The sequence below is a fragment of the Diabrotica virgifera genome, chromosome 1 (genome assembly GCF_917563875.1).
Source record: "Diabrotica virgifera virgifera chromosome 1, PGI_DIABVI_V3a".
Lineage (NCBI taxonomy): Eukaryota > Metazoa > Arthropoda > Insecta > Coleoptera > Chrysomelidae > Diabrotica > Diabrotica virgifera.
This window is the reverse complement of record NC_065443.1, coordinates 90,034,415-90,059,006: the sequence shown is the minus strand read 5'-3', so window position 1 is coordinate 90,059,006 and position 24,592 is coordinate 90,034,415. Positions and strand designations below refer to the sequence as shown.

Below are 24,592 nucleotides of genomic sequence, written 5' to 3'. Positions count from 1 at the left end.
CAACCTGCTCAGTATCGAAATTCATTTTTCAATAAAAACATTTATAGTATTCGTCAACACTAATTTCTAGGTTACATTAATCCCAAACGTCGAGTCACGTCGAGTCGGTTGTCATAATAACGTTAAACCTCGCCCCAGAACATTTGCGATAACTCGTTTGATGCATATGTTGAAATAGAACGTTATCCCTTATTAACGTCTTGACACGGTATTAACGTTAGCCTTTGCGATATCTCTCTAATATTAATGTTCTATTTGCGATTCAATATAGACAATTTAATAGACAATCGAACACCATACCTTGTGTCCGTACATACACAAAACCTATTTAGTATTACAATGGTATTACCTCATAATTATCATTTTTTATAAAATCTTTTATAGTGCGTCTAATAATTTGGGCAGAACTGTACTTATACAACGAAAAACCAGAATCCGTTCAGATTGTTATAGCTGTTTAAACATCTGCGTTTTAAAGAATTCTTCAACTGTACATGTGATTGTAAACCATACTTTTGACTTTCTCTTCTCAGATATTTTTATTTTGTTTCTTGCAAACAAATTTTTGGATCATTATCAAGGTACCTGACACATTCTTAGAAAATTTATAAAGGAATAAAACCAGCATTTTTGTATAAAAGTTATGTAAAGGATTCTCAAAAGATTAGGTAAAGATATCCCAAATCTACAATCCCGTATCTATAATAGCATTGTATAACTAGACTACTAGACATTGTCTAGTTAAACAATGATAATAGCTTGTATTGAAACAAGAAAAATGCAATCAATGGGTTGCATTGATTTAGTTGTTGCAACCTAACAAAGGGTTTAAACATACATATAAATCATCCACTTGGCGCAGATTCATATTGTTTAGGACAATATAAATGGTTAATTCTTGAAATACTATAAACAAAAATGAAAATATATTTCAATAGATATAATAATCTCGAAAAGTTCTTACCATCCTCGCTAATTATTTCTTTTACTAACACAACTCTTTTAACTAACACAATAATTTAACCTTGTAAAGTTAGGCCGAATTTACTTTGTAATACTAAGGCGATTTGGGGGTTTCTAAATGTAGGCGTAGAATTCTTGAAATTAGATTAGCGGTAAGTGCAATATGCTAAGGTATATGGACGGCAACTGTAGCAGATACCGTCAAAACTCCATAGTATTTAACATTTGCCGCCAAATTGCTTAGTATTTTAACTGAAAAGTGTAGATACCGCTAACAAAATTGCAATTTTATTTAAAATATAATGCTTCTACAACTCCAAAGACTTTATAAATATATATTTAATACCTTATTCTACCTAAAAATACAAAAATCTTATTTTCGATAAAAAATCAGATCCCACCTTTGGGCTTAGCACGGCAGTGTAATGAAACGCTTGGACCGAAAAAGTAAAGTATGATCAATTAAAAGTAACGTTCTCAAAAGCTTTATTTATTTAAATAAGCTAAATATTATATTTAGACAGATGATCACTTTATAAATTTAAGATTCGGTTTTTATTGATTTCAATAGAGAACTAACGTGTCGTCAGCAAACCCTATAACAAAATGTATGATTCTCTTTGAGGAGACTTTTATTTTACTCCTTTTATTACGTATGCAATAAAATATACACTGACAGCCCCGTCTTGAGCAAAACGTTTACGCGAGTAATGTTTGTTTCTCTCAATAAACGTTTTATTGACAAAAGCACCCGATATAAGGACAAACGACCCTTAGAAAATCGCACGCATACCTCCAGCAAACATTTCGCGATTGTCCTAGAGGAGCATAAAATTTTTCGGGAATTCTATAGGTCCTTTGTCAACAATAATTTGTTCGATTCTGAACTCTTAACCGTCGTCGGAGAAGCGGAAAAATCAAGTTGATCTCTTTCTGTCTGATGTCGAACGTTAGAGCAGTAGCAAAACTGATATTTTATTTTATGCACTATCTCAAAATTTATGCACTAAGCAAACTGGAAATTTTAATGCGAGGGCGACCTGACAGAAGAAAAAATGACAAAGGAAAAGAAAAGGATAATGTTCTCAAAGCTTGTAGTAGAAAATTAGAGTTCGAGTTTCTAATTTAGACCACAACATAAAGTTTATGGAGCGCTGGACTGGCATAAAAACCATATTCATACAGTGATCAAGACGAGAGCGGTGGGGCCCTTCCATGCCCAATTGCAACAAGACTCCTCTCACAAAAAAGCCCAATTTTTGCGACCAAAAAAGGGGGAACTACCAAACAGGAACGGGGGTCTCCTTGCTGATAGTCTGTGGATAAATCAAGGTAGTGCTTTGGAAGTAGTGCTCGGCATTACAGCGGCCATCCGCTTTCGGAGCGCTGGATGAGAGAAGAGGGTCAGTTTCAGCAGGCACTCGGCGTAGCCTAGGCGACGATAGAACGTTTTAAAGTACCTCGGTAACTATCGCCGGGACTTCGAAAGATGAATGGAGTCAAAAGGCATCTCGGTCCTGGACTGAGATGTTTTTGAAGGTTTTTTTTTTAATTTTTGTGTTTGGGTTTAATAAAGACAAAAAACGTTACGTGGCTCGAATGACAGATAAAAAATTAACAAAGTGGAATGGAGACCGAGAGATAATGCCTACCGAAATAGATGTCGCGCGTCGTTAACCAACACGATGGACTGATGATCTAAAACGTTGCCAGAAAAACTGGATGCAAGAGGCACAAAATCGAAACAGAAGAAAAATTGTTAGAGAGATCTACAGAATAATATTTATGTCAGAATTTTTTAAAATACTCTTTTTTGAAAACGATTTCCCGAGTGGAAATCGGAATGTCAAAATATAGTGAATTAAAAATGTAATTTTCATTACACCAATTATTGTGATGTCATGATACTTAATTTAGACATGCCACAAGACAAGAAAACAATTTCAGAATCTTTTTAATATATTTTATTTTGTAAATTCCATAATACAAAAAAATTAAAATTGCCGAGGTGTCATGAGATGGGACTGATTATTGTTTTCACCCATTTAAAGAAAATGTAAAAACGTTGAATAATCTATGTTTGTCCGGCCATCTGTAAACACAACCAAGAAACACGAGCCAAACATTTAGAGTTGCAACTGGAAAAACTGCTTTAAAGACGTCAAAATAGTACAAGCGATGTATTATTCGACTCGCCTTAGCAAGACAAGAACAAATATATAATTCGCGTTTCGTGAATGTCTGTCCGTCCGTCTGTCTGTAAGTGAATATAACTCATCCGTTATTAAAACAGAGAATAACAACAAATAAGGTGTCGAATGAACACTTATAGTCTAAGAGCTAGAGCCGAAAAATCATCGTCATAAGTAATATGGAGTTTGGCATGTGAAATGTGTCTATTGTATATTGATAATTATGACCCCTTTCAGGCTGACACCTCAGTGGATACAGGAAGTAGCAATAAGGGATGAAAGAGGAAAGTTAGTGTAGTCTTTAAAGATTTTCACCTCCTATTTTGTTAAACCTCCATCGATTTGCATGAAAGTTGGTGACTAGTTAGAACATACCTCAGGAAATAAAAATGATTTGGTGCCAACTTGCACTTTTACCCTGGGGGTGGATACCACCCCTTCTCGGCGGTGAAAAAGATTTTATTAAAAATAACCCCACAAATCGATAGAGGGACAAATTATAAGTAAATTTTTTTATATCATGTTACTAAAATAAATCAATACTTTTTGTGTTATTAAAGATCAAAGATTTGTCTGTTTAAGAGCACATGCGTGAAGTTACGGATGATAAAAAGAACATATTAATTAATTTTATGTTACTAAAATATTATTTTTATATTATTTCGATATTATAAATTTAGCAAAAGTGTATTCGAATATGTCTATTGGGCACCCCCAGTTTCTGGACATATTCAGTTTATAATGAAAAAAAAAAATCAATTAAATATCGAAATAATATAAAAATAATATTTTACTAACATACAATTAATTAACATGATGTTCTTTTTATCATCCGTAACTTCACGCATATTCTCTTAAATAGATAAATCTTTGATCTTTAATAACTCAAAAAGTATTGATTTATTTTAATAACATGATATAACAAATTTTACTTAAAATTTGTCCCTTTATCGATTTCTGGGGTTATTTTTAATAAAATAGTTTTCACCCGCGGGAAGGGGTGGTATTCACCACCAGGGTAAAAGTGCAAGTGGCACTAAATCAGTTTTGTTTTTTGAGGTATGCTCTAACTAGTCACCAATTTTCATGCAAATCGATGGAGGTTTAACAAAATAGGAGGTGAAAACCTTTAATGACTGAACTAACTTTCCCCTTTCATCCCTTATTGCTACTTCCTGTATCCACTGAGGTGTCAGCCTGAAAGGGGTCATAATTGTCAATATACAATGGACACATTTTACAGAAAAAACTCCATATTACTTATGACGATGATTTTTCGGCTCTAGCTCTCCGTCTATTATAACCCAAGGATGGTAATAAAGGTCAGAAATTTGATCTCGAACTTCTGATATTGGAGTTGCAACCAGAAAATTCACCTGATATATGTTACGCTTATTGAGAAGTCGAGCTCGAATATTTAGTTATGGTTTTAATGTAATTTTTGGTTAAAAGGTGATTTATAATTGAAAGTTATAATTTATGGTTCTGGGTCGAATACCTGTAATGAAACGCTTGGACAGAAAAAGTAAAGTATGATCAATTAAAAGTAACGTTCTCAAAAGCTTTTATTTATTTAAATAAGCTAAATAGACAAGGCGAAAACGGCGGGTTCGTTGGAAAAAATATTCCCATGATATTTTTTTGCATAATCACATTCGTGAGACATTCCAGAATAAGGTTCAAGAAGTCGCCCACGTGAAAAGTGATCCAAATTTTTTTAACAATTTTTTTTTTCACATTGCAAAAATCAATGTTTTCGGCCCGTACTAATTTTTTTTTAGGTTTTTTTGGGCAATTCTGGACAAAAACGGTCGCTTATAATTTTTTTCTAAAGTTAATCGTTTTTGAGTTATAAGCAATTTAAAATTGAAAAAAACGAAAAATGGCGATTTTCAAGGCTTAATAACTCGGTTAAATGTTATTATTATCAAAGTCAGAGAGTGACTAGATCACAGTTTAAAGCCCCCCCTACAAGGTCCTGAAGAAATTTTTGTCATTATTTTATTACTTAACTGTTATTTTTACGTAATAATATTGAGCGCCTTGGACGTATTAGGCTGCCGTCCATGGTGAGTGCGAGCGAGATGCCATTCCGGCAGTCAATCAATGGTACATCTTACTCGCACTCACATTTACAGCCGCGTCAATACGATCTTACCGCTCATTGATAATAATTAAAAATAACAGCTTGGTAATAAATTAATGACACAAACTTTAAACTTTGATTTAGTCACTTTCTGATTTTCATAATAATTTTTAACCGAGTTATGAAGTCTTAAAAATGGCCATATTCGCGTTTTTTTAATTTTAAATTGCTTATAACTGGAAAACGTTCAACTTTAGAGAAAAATTATAAGAGACCTTTATTGTCAAAAATGGTCCAAAAAAACCAAAAAAGATCTGTCCGGACCGAAAATATTGACTTTTGCAATTTAATTAAAAAAAAAATTGTTACAAAAAAATTTGGACCATTTTTCGTGTGGGCGACTTCTTGAATCTTATTCTGGGATGTCTCACGAATGTGATTATGCAAAAAAATCTCATAGGAATATTTTTTCCAACGAACCCGCCGTTTTCGCCTTGTCTAAAATATTATATTTAGACAGATGATCACTTTGTAAATTTAAGATTTGGTTTTTATTGATTTCAGTAGAGAACTAACGTGTCGTCAGCAAACCCTATAACAAAAGGTATGATTCTCTTTGAGGAGACTTTTATTTCACCCTTTTTATTACGTATGCAATAAAATATACAATGACAACCCCGTCTTGAGCAAAACGTTTACGCGAGTAATGTTTGTTTCTCTCAATAAACGTTTTATTGACAAAAGCACCCGATATAAGGACAAACGACCCTTAGAAAATCGCACCCATACCTCCAGCAAACATTTCGCGATTGTCCTAGAGGAGCATAAAATTGTTCGGGAATTCTATAGGTCCTTTGTCAACAATAATTTGTTTGATTCTGAACTCTTAACCGTCGTCGGAAAAGCGGAAAAATGTTTAGAGACATCGTCTCGTGTTGAACTCTTTCTGTCTGCGGTCGAAGGTTAGAGCAGTAGCGAAACTGATATTTTATTTTATGCACTATCTCAAAATTTATGCACTAAGCAAACTGGAAGTTTTAATGCGAGGGCGACCTGACAGAAAAGAAATGACAAAGGAAAAGAAAAGGATAATGTTCTCAAAGCTTGTTATCAAAATTTCTAGTTGGATAGTTTTTGTTATGGAATATCTAGACAACTAGTGTTCGAGTTCCTATTTTAGACCATAATATAAAGTTTATGAAGGGCATAGTTTTTCAAATTATCTGTCATAATGAATCAGGATATGTTAACTTTCTTCATTTATCTAGAAATATATTTTTTTAAATATCTAATTTTTTCGGGGCATTAAATTGATTGTTTTTTTCTTGACCTAACTCTCTCTCTCAATCACTTCATTTATATGAACTCTATTATTTTCATCTATTTGGAAAAAATGTAAAAACGTTGAATTATTTATCTCCGTCTGTCCCAGGGCTTTTGTAAATAAAACTCCTCCGTCATTATTCCAGACAGAATGACAAATGAGGTATCAAATAGAAGCTTATAACCCAAGGATGGTATTAAAGGTGAGAAATTTGATCTCGTACTTCCGGTTTTTGAGTTGCAACCTGAAGTACCGTTTTAAAGTCCCCAAAAAATTACAAGCGTTATATTATTCGACGAGCCTTAACAGAACTTCCGGTTTCATGATTGTCTATCCGCGAATATTATTCATTTGTTATTAGAACTGATTGAATGAAAAATGAGGCATCGAGTGAGAGCTTATAAGTCTTCTTAATGACAAAAGCACCCGATATAAGAACAAACCGATATAATTAGCAAGAAAAAGATAACAGATGGTCAACCCTATGTCAACCAAACCCCTGAAGAAAGTGTGAAGCACCACAACTGCCTCGGCACCATAATGAATAAATAATTAACCAACAACCAAGAGATAAGAGAGCGTATCGGAAAAGCTAGATCCACATTCTACTGGCTTCCTTCATGAGGGCCTTCTTCAAGAGCTGCAACCTCTCACTTGGTATAAAAGTAAGAATGCATTGATGATACGTCTTCTCTGTGCTTTTTTATGGTGGAGAATGGTTGACCTTGAACGATAATATGTGCAGAAAATTGGAAGCACTTGAGATGTAGCTATACCGAAGAATACTTAAAATCCCGTGGACCATCATCAAATCTCGAAAGTGGACTGTCAAACTAACGTCAGAACCTGTATGTATCGATATGTAAATTGGTGCCGAAATTTGTAATTATTACTGTAAATACTAGTTATTAAAATTAGTTTTCGCTCAAATAGTGTCTAATAACAATTGTGTTACGTGTTAATCATCAATAACAAGCTGTAACTTCAGTCAGTAAGAGATGTTTTACTTAATAATCTTCCAATTTAAACCCATTCAGTGTCAAACTGTCAATATTTTTTCACTGTTGCTATCCCGTCCCAACGGACGTCAACGGTTAGGCAACCAGTATTGCAGTGATGTATCCAAGGTTATCACTTATTTCCAGACATTCAAAGCGTTAATATAAACAAATTCAAGTTACTTTTGACTACATGAGTAACAATTTAAATCAATGTTCCCCCACTGTTAGCAACACCATGTCTGGACCCAATTCTTCCAATAATCTCACTAGTTCATATGCAACTGCTACTATGACTAAACAACGTCCGAAGTATCCCAAGAAGACCGAAGCAATTTTTTAATTAGTTGTACGTCTCTATAGTATCCAATGATTGTATATCCAATTTTTTTTCTTCATAATTTTTACCTAATGTTATTTAAGATTTAGAAATTAACTGTTATATTAATTAATTTTAAGTCCTTATTGTAATTAATTATTGTATAACCAATATTGTTGGTGTCAATGGCCATTGTTGCCGAGACACATAAATTTAAATAAAAAAAAAAAATAAAAAAAAATAAATCTCGAAAGTTACAGTACTTCGGACACGTTACGCCAGATGAATCCAGATATGTCCCACTATAAGCATTCCTACAAGGAACAATATTTGAAGAACATGATGGATAGGCACATCAAGAGGAAGATAAGGACAAACCACCCTAAGAAAATCGCACCCATACCTACAGCAAACATTTCGCGATTGTCCTAGAGGAGCATAAAATGGTTCGGGAATTCTATAGGTCCTTTGTCAACAATAACTTGTTCGATTCTGAACTCTTAACCGTCGTCGGAGAAGCGGAAAAATGTTTAGAGACATCGTCAAGTTGATCTCTTTCTGTCTGCTGTCGAACGGTAGAGCAGTAGCAAAACTGATATTTTATTTTATGCACTATCTCAAAATCTATACACTAAGCAAACTGGAAATTTTAATGCGAGGGCGACCTGACAGAAAAAAAAATGACAAAGAAAAAGAAAAGGATAATGTTCTCAAAGCTTGTAGTAGAAAATTAGAGTTCGAGTTTCTATTTTAGACCACAATATAAAGTTTATGGAGCGCATAGTCTTTGAAATCATGTTTCATACCAAATCAGGATAAACTGTCTACACACGCCCTGACCAAACCTTCTGATACAACAGAATTGCCCGACCATTCTTTTCGGCTTTAGCTCTACACACGTCCTGACCAAAATTTCTGACAAAACGTAAAATTTGTATGGTTCTGAATTTTGCCGTATCGAAAGAACTATTTTAAAAGGAAAAATGTTTCTTTATTACTGTTAATATAAATTAGGAAATTAAATAAACTTACCACAATGAAATACGACTTCGGCACAAAAAACTGGAATACTTTGCTGGATTAACAAATGTGTACATAGTACACAACGAGCACCAAAAATACTGTGCCAAATAAAACGCGAATCTCTTCATAAACGTATCCAATATCGAACGAGTTAACCAATACACATATCTTGGAACAATGATTAACTTCACAAGTGATTACTTTCAGGAAATCAAAATCAGAATAGAAAAGGCTAGTTCAAATTTAAACAAAACAAAATGTGCAAAAAACGAAAATAAATCCTATAATACCTCGAGTTATCATATTTGACCTTAGATGTATCAGACAATATTTGTCAATACCTTTCGAACTCATGTTTACTGATCAAAATCGGTTAAGCCATATGAAAGTAATCGAGCTCCAAAAGTATAATCAATTTAAGTATTATCGCCGAAATGGTGTAGCTGTACGTCCTTATGTTTTTTAACAAGGGAATATGCTTGTCCCGTCTGGGGTAGATCTAGACACGCCCAACAAGTCACCACGGCGTTAAATGAAACATGTAGAATAATTACCGGTTGTATGAAGCCTACCCCTCTGCACCCTCTGTACTGGGCAGCTGGATTCGCATCACCAGACGACCGTAGATGCGCCTCACAATATGTAGAGAAGTTTAGGCAAACTTTCGATGAAAGGCACCAATTATACGGGTTTGACGAACCGCCAGGAACCAGACGACTTAAATCAAGGAAAATGTTTATGAGAAATGTCAGCATCGAACCACCTGAACTGTTCCCCCTACATCCAGAACGACCTAATGGAATGAACCTGGACTGGAGAACCTGGCGGACAGTCAACCGCATACATACAGGTGTTGCCCCTGTGAAACGGAACCTTATTAAATGGGGCATCAAGACAGATAACGTCGCACTTTGCGAATGTGGGGAAATACAGAACGTGGAGCACCTGAGAGTATGCAGACTCTGTCCATCACAGTGCACCCTCGATGATTTATGGCTCGCAAATACAAAGGGTGTAGACGTAGCCCGATATTGGGCAGAAAAATTGTAGTAGGATCCAGACACGAAAAAGTAAAAAGTAAGGTGTAGCTGTGGTGGTTAGGACGCTAAATTTGATCGAAAAATCCGAGTTTATTATTTGCCAGCCATCCCGATTTGTTTTCAATCTATTCCGAATAGAAAAAAATCTAGTGAACATTCGACGCACACAAAGAATTATATTGAAAAGAAAAAGTATTGGTATGACTGGGATATGAACTCGGTTTACCCTATAACAAGTTTAGTGTCGTAACCACTAGACCATTTGGGCAATATTGCGACAAAGGCGACCATTTATAACACTTAACATGGGTGCACGACAATTAAACTGAAATCATTAGACTGAAAGCAGTAGACCGAACTCATTAGACCGAAAAGCACTTTACCGAAACCTCACTAAACCGAACAGCATTAGACCGAAATGGTAAATAAATTAAAAAAGATTGCAGTAAATGATGCTAAGATATTTTATATCTGTCGTTTTGTTTATTGTGTTTTTTGTATTATTTCATAGGCTGTGTACAAACAAACAAATTAGTGAAGGTAAAAATAAATTAAGGGTACAGTGATGTTAACACAATTTTAACTATTTCTAATAAGCATCCAAATGACATTTAGTTGTAATAATTACATTTGTCTTATCTCTTTTACTGAGACGAGTAAATAGAAATTAAGGGTAAATTTAATTTGCTTCTAATTTGGATTTCATGATTATGACAACAATCATTATGGATAAAGGGTGAAGAGAGGTTGATGTTACCCATACTCAGGGTAAAATCCTTTTTGAGAACCCTGTATTATGTGCCTAATGCTTTTCGTTCTCCTGCTTTTCGGCCTCCTACTGTTTGGTCTAGTGAGGTTTCGGTAAAGTGCTTTTCGGTCTAATGAGTTCGGTCTACTGCTTTCGGTCTAATGATTTCGGTCTCTTTTACAGTAAACTTTAACATGTAACCGAGAAACATTACATTCAAGTTCATACATTTAATTTATAAATTTTTTTGAAAAACGCCTGATACAAGAATAAAAAATCGCTAAACCCCGTAAAAATGAGTGACGCACACAATTAATATTCCAGCTACAAAAGAGCTGATATGAATACTACGTGGCCCAAAAATTTATTTTCATTGTGATGGAAACTAAAATTCTAGTTTTATTTTGAAATATTTTTCCATAATATTTGTTAAATTTGTAGAAACTGTATCAAAATTACTCTTGTGTGGCGCGTTTTACTTTATATTTAGCAAATATTATGGAAACATCTTTCAAAATAAAACTATTTTTTTCCGTCACAATGAAAATATATTTTTGCGCCACCTAATATTCTTATCAGATCTCTGTTGTAGCTGGAATATTGTTGCGCCACTCAGTTTTACGGCGTTTGGCGGTTTTTTATTCTTGTTTTTACTCACCTTTCTTAAACTCAAGTAACCTCTCGTATTACCTATCGTAAAACAATAGTAGGACCTACAGGTGTCAGTTTCAACACTAAAATATTTTAGAAGCCCACAGACTTCTAAATTCCATTTATTACATTGAATTGTCAGAAAATATATTGCGATGGGTAGGTAGTTTTAATAAATTGGTTTAGTGGTAGCTTATATCTCGCTAACAGCTTCGAAATTTAGTCACAAAATTGTCTCTAGGCAGCAAGTTAGAGCTTACGTAGTTCGTCACTCACTGCTGAAGGCAACGTGATAAGAAAATGGATGGTATGTGATGCATTTTACTATTTCATTGTCACTTGATAACGGTGAAAAATTGACAGAAAATAAGAGTTTGTAAGGCTTTTTAAAATCTAAAAACTTATAAAATCATCCTACCCCCTAACAAAAACGAACGAATCGCAATCTGATTTAAGACGTTTGGTGTTTTGTAGCATTTTCTTCTAGAATTCAATAATATGAAAAAGAAATTAACACTAGAAAGTCGGAGGGGCCAATTTGGCCCCTGTTGCGATTTGAAGTTATTGTAGTTTTTTATTTGAGGCAATAATAATTTCATATTTTATGACTTTTAATATTTTGATACACAGACTTATTTAACACACAAAAATATTGTTTACTAAATTTATTAAATGGTTTTTCTAACAAATCTACCATAGAAGTCTAAAGGGGCCAAATTGGCCCTGTGTAAATTATTATCGTTTTCTGGAAAATTCGACGAGCCTTTCTTTCAAATCCTGTCGGATGGGTAAAATTATATTTATGTAAATTGTTTATTGTAAATGGTTACCCTTATACTGGTACTGATCATCTTTGTAATAAAGCTAAAATTGTTGGTGAACACCAGTGAACACAAAGATACAATTGTGGGTGTAGAGGACCAAATGACGCGTCTTTATTTATACTACAAAAGTAACTTCAAGACGATAGCCTATGTACGTGTTTTATAATACTCTTGACTTGGAAGCAATAAATGCATGGATTATTTATAAAGAAATAACTGGAAGTAGACTCAGTTTTTGTAAATTTATTCTTTGGCTGTGCGAAGAATTATGGGCTCCATACCTTGCCTCCCGAAATCTGGAACTACGCCTAGTAACACCAGGTCTACCAACAACTATCACTGTTACTTTTCAAAAACGACAAAAATATCAGTTGAAAATATTTTGTAAAGGAAATTATACTTTCAATCATTGCCGCGGCTGTAACAGTGCAATGTGTGACAAATATCAAAAACTGCAAACTGTATGGTATTCCGAATGTTTTTGATAGGCAGCGAATGTGTTAAACAATGAAAGTAAAAAAAGAATCAGATTCTATCGTATAGAGTAGATTTAATTTCTTTAAACTGAGTTTTAATTGATTAAAGAACGTGGGGCCAAAATGATCCCTTCCGGCTTTCTAGTTAGGTGAGCTAAGCCCGACTTTCTAGTGTTAAGTTCCGAAAGATGCTATGGTTGAAAGGTAAAAAATCTAATCTGCATACTTACAACAAATTGTTATTGTATACGCAAATCCTTAAACTGATATGGACATACGGAATGCACCTATGGGGCTATACAAACGAAAGTAACATCCAAATAATTATAAATATAACGATATCAGAATAAATTGTTAAGAAGCATCTTCAACGCTCCTTGACGCTTCAGAAACTGTAGTGGTCGAGACCTCCAGATGGATACGGTTAGCCAGACAATAGGTACGTCTGCCAAGAGTCACGAACAAAAGCTGTCCAACCATGTGAATGTCGAGACCATCAAACTCCTAGACAGCGCTAATCAGATAAGAAGACTTAATAGAACGAAGCCGTTGGTGCCATAAGTTAAATAATAAGTGAAAAAGCAGAGCAAAGTGCTGTTAAAGTGTACACGTTAGTTAGTAGTGATATTAACACATATAGTTTCAAAAGTTATGCATCACCTAAAATTATGCTCCTTTTCATAGTTGAATTTTTCATGAACAGATTAACGGATTTCGCTAAATTTTTTATTATTTTAGATTTTTCTTTTGTATTTACACAGTTGGGCAAATGTCTACTGAAACTTATTTTTTGTACTTATACCGGGTGGAAGAAAAGATATGATTTCCTGATGTTAAGTTTGAGACACCTTGTAAGGAGGACAAGGTAGAAGTGTGGGTATACATCGAAATCGTATTGTAGTCTTATATTTTGTGAACATTTTTTTAGTGTCCCTGATATCTTTAGAAACAACGAAAATAGACGGTTTTATTCTATAACATGACGTGTTTTAACTGAAATGAAACTAAATTAACAATAAAAAATAATAGTAAACAAAACTTTAAAAACAGAAAGCCACATAACGTTAACAATTCTGGTGGACACCTTAAAAGTTATTTGTCCACTAAGTGAGCGGTATGCACAGGGCAACATAAAAGAGACGAGATTGTTTAATGGAGGCTGTGTGATGTTTTTAGGTGGAATTTCCTTGACAGTAAGTAAGGATTTGGTGTCTATGTGGAGGCTCTTTAGATAGAGAGAGGTGCATTGCACAGATGTCGTCAGTTAAAACACATATTAAAGAGTACAACCGTCTAGTTTCTTTGTTATTATAGATAGAGAAAATCCCAAGATATTAAATATTCCATTTCTGTTTTTTTGGTACTCAAGCATTTAAAAACAATGGCGCAGTTTCTTTTTTTTTCAAAAGTTGTTCTCTTCCCTATTTTTTTTTGTTATTTATGGTCGATTGTTTCTTGTGTTTCTCATCTCTAAGAACTACCTCGCCCGAATCTACCCGCATTTAGCAACGGTGCTTTCGAGCCTACATATTGTGTATCAGTGTTCTAAAATTAATTAGATCACTAGTTATGGTACAGTATGTCAATTAATTTATACAGTATTTATATTATATTGCAAATAAGATGTGTCATGTCTGATTATAATAAACAAGAATAAAATACCGCTAAACGCCTTAAAAATTAGTGGCGCATACAATACTCCAGCTACAAAAGATCTGATATGAATATTACGTGGCGCGAAAATGTATTTTCATTTTGATGTAAAACAAAATTTGCTACATATATTTGCTAAATTTGAAATAAATGCGCCAAAAAAGAGTTACTTTGATGCAGTTTGAATTTTGAAACTTTTTTGTGGCGCGTTTACTTCAAATTTAGCAAATATTATGGAAAAATCTTTTAAAATAAAACTAGAATTTTGTTTTACATCAAAATGAAAATATATTTTCGCGCCATGTAATATTCATATCAGATCTTTTGTAGCTGGAATATTGTATGCGCCACTCATTTTTAAGGCGTTTAGCGGTTTTTTATTCTTGTATCAGGAGTTTTTCAAAGTTATTTATAAATTAAATGTATGAAGTTGAATGCAATGTTCCTCTATTACTCGTTAAGCTTTATAAATGATCACTTTTGTTGCATTATCTCCCAAATGATCTAGTGTCCATCGAATGTACACTAGATTTTTTTCTATTCGAAATAGATTGAAAAAAAAATATTGAGATGACCGGTAAATGAAGTCGGATTGCCCGTTGCCAGATCAAATTTAGCGTCGTAATCACTACAACTACATAAACCATTTCGGGAATTATCGTTAATTGGATTATACTTTTGTAGCTTAATAACTTCTAAAAGGCTTAACCAATTTTGATCAATAAACATGAGTTTGAAACGTATTTACCAGTAGTATCTGATGGATCTAAGGTCAAGTATGATAATATTACAGGAATTATTGAGCTTGAGATTGAAATTTTGAGTAATTGTCGAAAAACCAAAATTTTCAAAGTATAGTTTTTCAGTTTTTCGGCTATACTGAGCCGTGTGTATGTCTGATCCTGACGGCTTGAAGACCATTTGAAAGCTTAACTCAACACTATTGATTTGGTGTATTTTCGGTTCTCCTGTCTCTTCTTGATCCGAAGATATATACCCCCAAAAATATGCCGTTTTGTACCTACCAAGTCCTCTAGCTGTCTTATGGGTGGTCAAAAGTCACAAACTACACCGGTTCTGCATCGACCCTGACCCCCTCTTCAAACACAGAAAAAAATTCAAATCGGTTTAATTTTTAAACACACATACATACATACATGCATATCCGCAAACATTTTCCCTTTTTTTAATAAAAATTGAGTCATATTTCTGAGCTCGGTAACTTTTAAATGGTATAACCGATTTTCAAAATTAGACATGCGTTGGAAAGATAATGATCAGTACTATTGGAAGCCGGAAAGGTCGGATTTAAATTTTTAAAGTTCTTGGGAGTTTTGGGGATGAGAACGAAAAACAAACCCTAAATGGAAAGAGCCGTAAAATCCACACCCTTGGACCAAAATGCATGGTTGACATATGAATGGGTGAGTCTTTTCCTGAGCTTTAAGATGGGACTTGGCCCATCTTTCAAATCAGTCAGATTTAGAAAATCGAAAATTTCGTGTATATATAGTGTCGCGTGTAGGGGGGTGTTGGTGTGCGCCACTGGCGAGAACTGCCGTTCTCTGGTAATACCACCCATATTCTATTTTTACATGTTTAATAGAGTTTCTGGAGTAAAAGTTGGATAATAAAACTGTTTATTGATATTACACTCTCGGCCAAAATTAACCGGCCATCTTAAAAATGGATCATTTTGATGTCTCGAATTTCGTAAACCTGTTGTCCGATTTAAGTGATTATTTTTAACAGCTTTGTTTAGCCTTGTTCTTTATCAATATTGCTGTAAAAATATTATTTCTAATACGGTAAATTTTCATTGTATAACGGGTGTACGAATCAAACTGTGTTTCGTCAAAAATACGAATCAAACAGCAAAAATATTCTTTTTCTCAAAGTTCGCATCACCCTGTGAAATATTCTAGCATTTGTAAAATACTGAAATTAAAACCAAACTATAGCCTACTGTTTTCTTAACATTCTGCTTCTTGATTTATTCGCTTATGTTGGACCATAAAAAAGTTAGGTACTTTAACAACTAGCCATGTTTTTTTATCAATACAGGGTGTTTTTAAATAAGTACGGCAAACTTTAAGCGGTAATTCTGGATGAAAAAAATAATGACAGTTTGGTGTATAAACGCATTTTCGCAAATCTTTCATTTCCCAGATAGGGGGTGTTAAAATTTTTTTTATAAACTGACGATTTATGTATTACTTTAAAACCGGTTGAGATATGCAAATGAAATTTGGTCAGTTTTAAGACATGGTTATTGCGCATTTTTTGACATAATTAATAATTTTATATTCACCATTGACGTGCATACGGGTCATATTACCCGTCATATTAGCCGTATGCGCTCCAATGGTGAATATTAAAATCTTAATTGCATGTCAAAAAATGTGCAACAGCTACGTCTTAAAACCCACCAATTTTCATTTGCATATCTCAACCAGTTTTACAGCAAATAAATAAATCGTCAGTTTGTAAGAAAACTTTCAACTCCTCCTATCTCCGAAACAAAGCATTTGAGGACATAAGGTTATAAAGCAAATTACCATTATTTTTTCATGCAGGATTATTCCTTAAAATTTGCCATACTTATATAAAAATACTCTGTATTGAAAAAATCATGGCTAGTAAGTAAAGTACCTAAATTTTATGGTCCAATATAAGCGAATGAATTAAGAAACAGAATTTTGAGAAAACATGAGGTTATAGTTGAGTTTTAATTTCAGTATTTTACAAACGCTAGAATATTCCACAGTGTGATGCGAACTTTGAGAAAAAAATACAGTTTGATTCGTACACCCGGTCTACAATAAAAATTTACCTGATTAGCAACAATATTATTACAGCGATATTGCTAAAGAACAAAGCTAGACATATGAAAAAAATCACTTAAATCGGACAACGGGCTTAGGAAATTCGAAACATTAAAAATGACACATTTTTAAGGTAAGCAGTTAATTTTGGCCAAGAATGTATATTACAAAACAAGTATAATAAAATAAGAAATAAGTGCATAAGAAAGTAAAGCTAATGTATTTGAAATATAAAATATGTCAGAAAGACCTTCATCGAGTTTTAAATCGATGAGAGCAAGAAAACTTAAAAAGATTAAAGATAAAAATTACCCAACGTACTTTTCGAAAAATGTTAATCTCGTTAAAAGAGCCTTTTCCGTACCTCAGATAAAAACGTCGTCAAACTTTCCCCGAACAAGTGTTCAACTTCTACGCAACTTTGCACCCCACTTCTTTATCAATTAACAAACGTCTTTAGGGTCGTAATTGATACATCATTAAAACAGGAGGTTTATAGATTTAGCGGGGGATTTTATTAGGTTAAGAGCTAATAAAATAGCAAATATTGGACAAGTAAACAGTGCCATGATAACAAGAGACGAAAGCGCACATAATTGACTTATCCAATTTGGTAATAATTGGATTAGAGCCACTAAGTGGGTAGAGCGCGTGGAGAATCTGGGAAAACACTTGAAAGGAATTGCCGCAAATGTGTAGTTTTACTGCAAATACGCGTTGGTTAATAAAGAGGTCCTTCTGAAGTGAAATAACACTTCATAGTATAGCTTTAACCAAAAACATATTCCTCATTAATAATTTTATATCAATTTTTACATCAATTTTTACATCAAGTTTATGAAGGAATAGGAATTTTGTAAGTAATTAAGGATTTTGATATTATTGTTTTCAATACAATTCATTTATTTTCTTTACATTTTTTAGATTTCCATCGATTTTGTCTCTTTTGTTGTATTACAATGATCCCATTTTGTTTGTGTTTTTGTAGGGTTCAAATATTTAAAAATAATGGCGCTCCCTTTTTAAAACCTAATGTTCTTTTGTTTTTCTTCGTTGTTATACTTTGTTGATGTTTTTCGCACCTCCTCTTCTGCAACTAATTATAGAAAGAGAGGTTGAAAATAAACTAGATCGGAGAGAGAGAACTAAATAAGACAATCAGACAAAACTGAGAAGATACAATTGAGATGGTAAGGTCATGTAAAACGGATAGTTGGAAAGTAGTCTACTAAAAAAGAATCATAATAAGATTACTTCTTCTTCTTTCAGTACCCTGTTTGATTATCAAACGTTGGCGATTATATTGACAATAATAACTTTGTTAACGGCAGCTCGAAACAGATTAGCAGCTGTCTCTTGACACCACTCTCGACTATTTCAGAGCCAAGGAGTACTTCTTTGGTCTGGGACTCTTCTGCAGGAGATTCTGCTCTATATTACGAGGTATAGAAGATTAAACTTCTCTAATGTCTCACGATACGGCCAAAATATTGTAAATTTCGAATTTTTATTGTTTTTGATATTTCTTCTTATCCGGAATATTCGTCGGTAGATGCATATCCCACAGGCCTCCAATTTTTTCATTAGTGTATCTGTAAGAATCCGACTCTCTATGCCATACAACAATGTGGAGAACATGTACAGAGCATTAGTCTGATTTTAACATTTAATGTAATAAGTATCTCTATTAATAAGAACTTTATTTAGCTCATAGAAAGCGGGGTCTGGCTTTTTCAATGTGTAGAGGAGATGAGGGATTTACGGAATAGCCGGGAAATATGGAATATCGAGTTTACAGGTCTGTTAGGTGCTGCCATCTTGTGAAAATACCATGAATTACCGAATAATACTACCATTATGTTATGTAGCCAAAGTTGACCGCTTGTTATTGCTGCGCAAAGCTCCACTGAAAAGTTTGTTTTGTCACCCTCAAAAGTTTTTGCAGGTCATTTTTTAAAGATTTTAATCTACAACTATACTTCTGATATAAACATTGAGGTTAATCATAATGTAAAATAAAAGAAATGTAGTTTTGCATAGCTTGGTCGTTTGTTAGCTAATAGTGTTTTGTCCATCAGTTTAAAGGTTATTTTTCCAAGATGGCATGTCGGTTATTATGGAATAGTAGGTATTTCTAGAAGAATGACTAGCTAAAAAACCAGAAAACAAAGACTCTGAATGTATCTTCTGTAATGAAAAATTCTCCAAAGATGAACGAGGAGAGATTTGGATTCAATCCTTAAACTGTTCTTTGTGGGCCCACCTTGACTTTACAGGGATACAGAAATAATATATGTGTGTGTGTGTGTGTTTTTGTAAATAGACTACAAGCAGTAATAACTAGCATATAATCTTAAAGATATCGTTTTTATATTTGAAAATATTTCTTTTCAGTTAATGTTTTATGAACTCTAATTGTTTTCAATGATTATAACATGTATTCCATATTACTCGACTATTTTATATTAACCTCCTTTTGTAACTTTTTTTGTAATAAATATTTTTATAGAAACAAAATAAATATTTCATTTCTTACAAGTGATAGTTCTTGTAATAAGTTGTAGTATGGAGTCATGATGATTTTGGGAATTTTTATTCCAAAAATTATTTTTTAAAATGTAAATGGTATTCCATAATACACCCTAGTCCTGTCGCCAGGGGGGGTACAACGGCCTCCTGCATTCAGATGGACTTAATCAAGTTTTTTTATGTATTTTGACCTGTAGAACACGAATTTTTTGGGTAACAGTTGATCCGCATGTCGATAAGGTTGTTATAAACCACGAAGTTGAGGAATCACATAAGAGCGATTTCTCGCAAAAAAAAACATTTTTTTGTATTTTTTGGGCCATTCTAACCAAAAAATGTTCCTACAAATTTTTTCGTATGATGCATAGTTTTCGAGATAAACGCGGTTGAACTTTCAAAAAATCGGAAAATTGCAATTTTTGAACCCGAATAGCTTTTGATTAAAAAATAAAATAGCAATTCTGCTTACCCCATTTGAAAGTTTCAGTCAAATTATATCGGTTTTAATTATTTGTGTCGCTAAAAATTTATTATTTTATTGTTAAAAAAAAGTTATAAACACCTAGTGCTTGAGTGATGTTTTCAATGATTTCTCATTTAAAATCGACCGAGTAGGTAGAAGAGGTAAAAGTGCGAGCGGGGCTATTTCTACGTAGCATGCATTAAAAGGCATGTATTAGGCACGGGAAACACTAAGTGTTTATAGCTTTTTTTTACAATCAAAAAATAAATTTTTAGCAATGCAAATATTCAAAACAGATATTATTTGACTCAAACTTTTTAAGGGCGGTAAGCAGAATTGCTATTTTATTTTTTATTCAAAGGTTATTTGGGTTCAAAAATTGCAATTTTTCGATTTTTTGAAAGTTCAACCGCGTTTATCTCGAAAAGTATGCATCCTACGAAAAAACTTGTATTAACATTTTTTGGTTAGAATGACCCAAAAAACACAAAAAAATGTTTTGTTTTGCGAGAAATCGCTGTTATGTAATTCCTCAACTTCTTTGTTTATAACAATCTTATCGACATCCGGATCAACTGTTACCCAAAAAATTCGTGTTCTACGGGCCAAAATACATAAAAAAAACTTGGTTAAGTCCATCTGAATTAAGAAGGCCGTTGTAACCCCTCTGGCGACAGGACTGCCCTTCTCATCTATTCTTATTTCTTTATTTATATCCCAGTTGCTTCTCGTTACATCACTCATCGTTTGGCGCCCAAATAGGTGATAGAGTGCATATTTCCGAACTTTATTCCATACGCACTGATATTCATTGGTTGTAACTCTGTTTTGCTAACAACCAAGTTTTGTCTTAGCAATATTAAGTTCAGCCCATTAGCCTAGTAAATGAACGGGAAATTCGGCGACACCGTGTAATTTTCAGGGGCAACTCCGAATTGCATGAAAATTTGGATTTAGGTTCTACTTACGATCCCCTTCAAAGTTGAAATTGTGCCGTTGGTTGCTTTTACTTGGGGGTAACAGTCACCCCTTCTCGGGGGTGAAAAAACATACGTTCAAGATAGGACCGGAAGTGGATAAATTGACTGATTTTAAGCAACTTTTGTTACATAGAGTTTTTTACGTAAGTCAATACTTTTCGAGTTATTTGCCATTGAAAATGTTGATTTTTCGACAAAAAAACTACGTTTGTAGACGGTTTTTCGCAAATAACTCAAAAAGTAAATATTGTATCGGAAAAAATATTTTTAGTAAAAGTGTAGGTTATAAAAACCCCAAAAAAAATGGTGTATCAGTAAAGTCTATCAATCAAATAAAAACAAAGTTGCAGCTCATGAAAAAGACGTTCTTATTCGTCTAATTCCAAATCGAATATTTCAAGGTAAAATCACCGAAAAATTAAGCACTTTTCGGGAAAACCCCTTTTAAACTTTTTCAAAGTGTTTATAAAAAGCTTTGTTTTAATTGTTATCAAAAGTTTTAGCATTAAAAATAAGCGAGTTACGCTCAAAATAAAGTTGGCCCTCTTTTTTTTTTGTAAAAAATCATGAAAATCTCGCCGTGTTTAGCTCCCCAAATGAAATTAATCGCTACCGCTTTACAAACAATTTACTTACCTATCTATTTTTTATATTATCTGTCAGTCTCGCCGGTTTAAAGTGTTTATTTTTGAAAGGGTTTAATTGAGAAAGCTTGAATGGGTCACTAATCACAAGTGTATGCAAATTTTGAACAGCCATATCCTAACCAATTTTTGTCTTACGGAGAAACAAAGTGAAACTAGCATATGTATAATAGCAAAACCTACATTTTTTTACTCTTCAAGATTTTCTTATCACTAATACTTTTTAAGTTATTTTATATGAAACCAAATGTTTTTAAAGAAAAGCACTTCAAACCAATCAAACTTACAGATCATATAAACAATACACATACGGTTAAAATAGATGGTAAAGCCAAACGATTAATTTCATTTGGGGTGCTAAATAGAGGGAGGCTTTCACGATTTTTTTTTTACCAAAAAAAAAGTGGCCAACTTTTTTTTTCAGTGTAACTCATTTATTCTTGATGCTGTGAACTTTTTTAAAAAACAAGTAATAAGCTTTTTTTCTATACTTTAAAAATGTTAATAAGGTTTTCCCGAAAAGCGCTTCTTTCTGTGGTGATTTCGCGTTGAATTATTCGATTTGGAATTAGACGAATAAGAACGTCTTTTTCATGAGCTACAACTTTGCTTCTACTCAATTTGTAGACTTTACTGGTACACCATTTTTTTCGTTTATTTTAGGGTACACTTTTGCTAAAAATATTTTTTTTGATAAAATATTTACTTTTTGAGTTATTTGGGAAAAACGGTCTGAAAACGTAGTTTTTTGTCGAAAAATCAACTTTTTAAATCGCGAATAACTCGAAAAGTATTGACTAAGGCTACGGCTCCACGGGCGAGAAATTGACGCTAGCAGTAGCAGTAAAATGAACTTAAGGTTCCGCGGAACGGAACAGGAGTAGCCGAACTGTACCGACTACATGACTTGTGCGTAGTCGGTTCAGTTCGGCTATTCCCATTCCGTTCCGCGGAACCTTAAGTTCATTTCACTGCTACTGCTAGCGTCAATTTCTCGCCCGTGGAGCCGTAGCCTTACGTAAAATCTTTATAGAACAAAAGGTGCTTAAAATAAGTCAATTTATCCATTTCCGGCCTTATTTTAAACACGTGTTTTTCACCCCCCGAGAAGGGGTAAATGTCACCCCCAAGTAAAAGCAACCAACGGCACAAATTCAACTTTGAAGTGGAGGGTAAGTAGAACCTAAATCCAAATTTTCATGCAATTCGGAGTTGCACCTAGAAATTACACTCCAAAACGGTCATTTATTAAGCTACATGTTCAACACAAGTTTCAGTCATCCTGTTTATAAGTCGTTGCAACTCTTCTTCATTTGAAGCGATCAGTACCGTGTCGTCTGCGTTTCTGAGATCGTTGACACTAATTTCGTTGATTTTAATGCCTGTATCTATATCTAAAGCTTCTTTGAAAATAAATTCGGAGTAGATAGTAATAATTATAGGCAATAAAATACACCCATGTCTCACTAAACGTCGTATTTTCTCCGCTTCCGTCGTGTTGTCACCAATTCGTATAATTTCGTATTCGTATATAGCGTCCAGCTTTTCCGTCCCTCCTCTTCTTCTTTTCTCCGGTAGGACCCACTCTAATATTTTCTCGGTCAGCGAGTATCATTCATTCTTTTAACGTGACCGAACCATGTCAGCTGTGTCTTTTCAATATCGTCTATTATTATAGTTTTTCCACCTTCATACGTTCTGTAATCTTTTATTTCTTACATGTTCCAATCTCGAAACCTGACAACTTCTCCTCAAAAAATCCATTTCTGTACTAAGTAGCTTCTTTTTATTTCTTGCACTTATGTCCCAAACTTCTGCACCGTGGATTGTAGCACTCTTCACTATACTTTCATATTATTCTTCTCTTTGTTTCCTTCCTGATATCTTTGTCCCATAAAATTGAATTGAGGGATCTAGTGATGCTTCTACCTTTATTGATCCTGTGTTGTATTTCATCTTCACTATTTTCTCGTTAGTTAAATATAGCTCCCAGATATTTTCATTTTTTCATACCAACAACACTCCTTATTGCAATGGTAGGTTTTCAACGTCTTCGTTTCCCACTATGAAGTATTCTGACTTATCCATATTTATTACTAATCCTGCCTATTGTTAATGTTCATTTAGCTTCCGTATCATATAGCTTAAGTCATCTTGATCTTGGACTATAACAACTTGGTCGTCCGCAAAGTATAATGTAAATATGGAGTTTTTTCCCACTTTCGATCCCATCGGTTTTACTGCTTTTGCCCACCTCTGTAAGGATTGGTCAAGGTTTATTTTAAAAACAGTGAGAGATAGACAACATCCTTGTCGGAGGCCTTTTGAAGTATTAAATGACTCAGTGAAATTGTTACCGTTTTTGTTTCTGGTGTTAGTGGTCTCGTATAACATATTAGTTGCTTGTATAAGTTTTCCATCAATACCGATGCCTTTCATTGACTTCATAGTTCTATTATTATGGGGACACTATCATAAGCTTTTTCTAGATTGGTAAGAGCGAAGTGGGTTTCCTGATTTAACTGTATTCTTTTTTCTAGTGCTATTTTTAAAGTGAAGAGATTGTCTACCGTTGAACGTCCCGCACGAAAACCAGCTTGACCTGTAGCTTGCTTCCCTTGAATTTCTTGTTCTATTTCATTTCCTAATATCCTGGAGTATAATCTTCCAATCGTGCTGACAAATCATCATTAGACAATACTTTTTTGATTTTGTACTGGGGATTGAACCCACATTATCTTCACAAACCCAAAATCGGATACACTGACATGTGAGCTAAATATGTAGCTACAAAAGTTGTAACTGTTTTGTAACTATTTTTAAATAAAAGTAAACATAATTTCGGTTATATTGT

At 33.7% G+C, this 24,592-nt stretch overlaps 1 protein-coding gene across 1 annotated transcript in view; it reads right to left on the bottom strand.

Moving 5' to 3' along the window:
• Positions 1–24,592, bottom strand: part of LOC114329730 (uncharacterized) — a 909,636-nt gene that overhangs the window by 606,136 nt on the left and 278,908 nt on the right. The gene's annotated exons all lie outside the window — the stretch shown is intronic.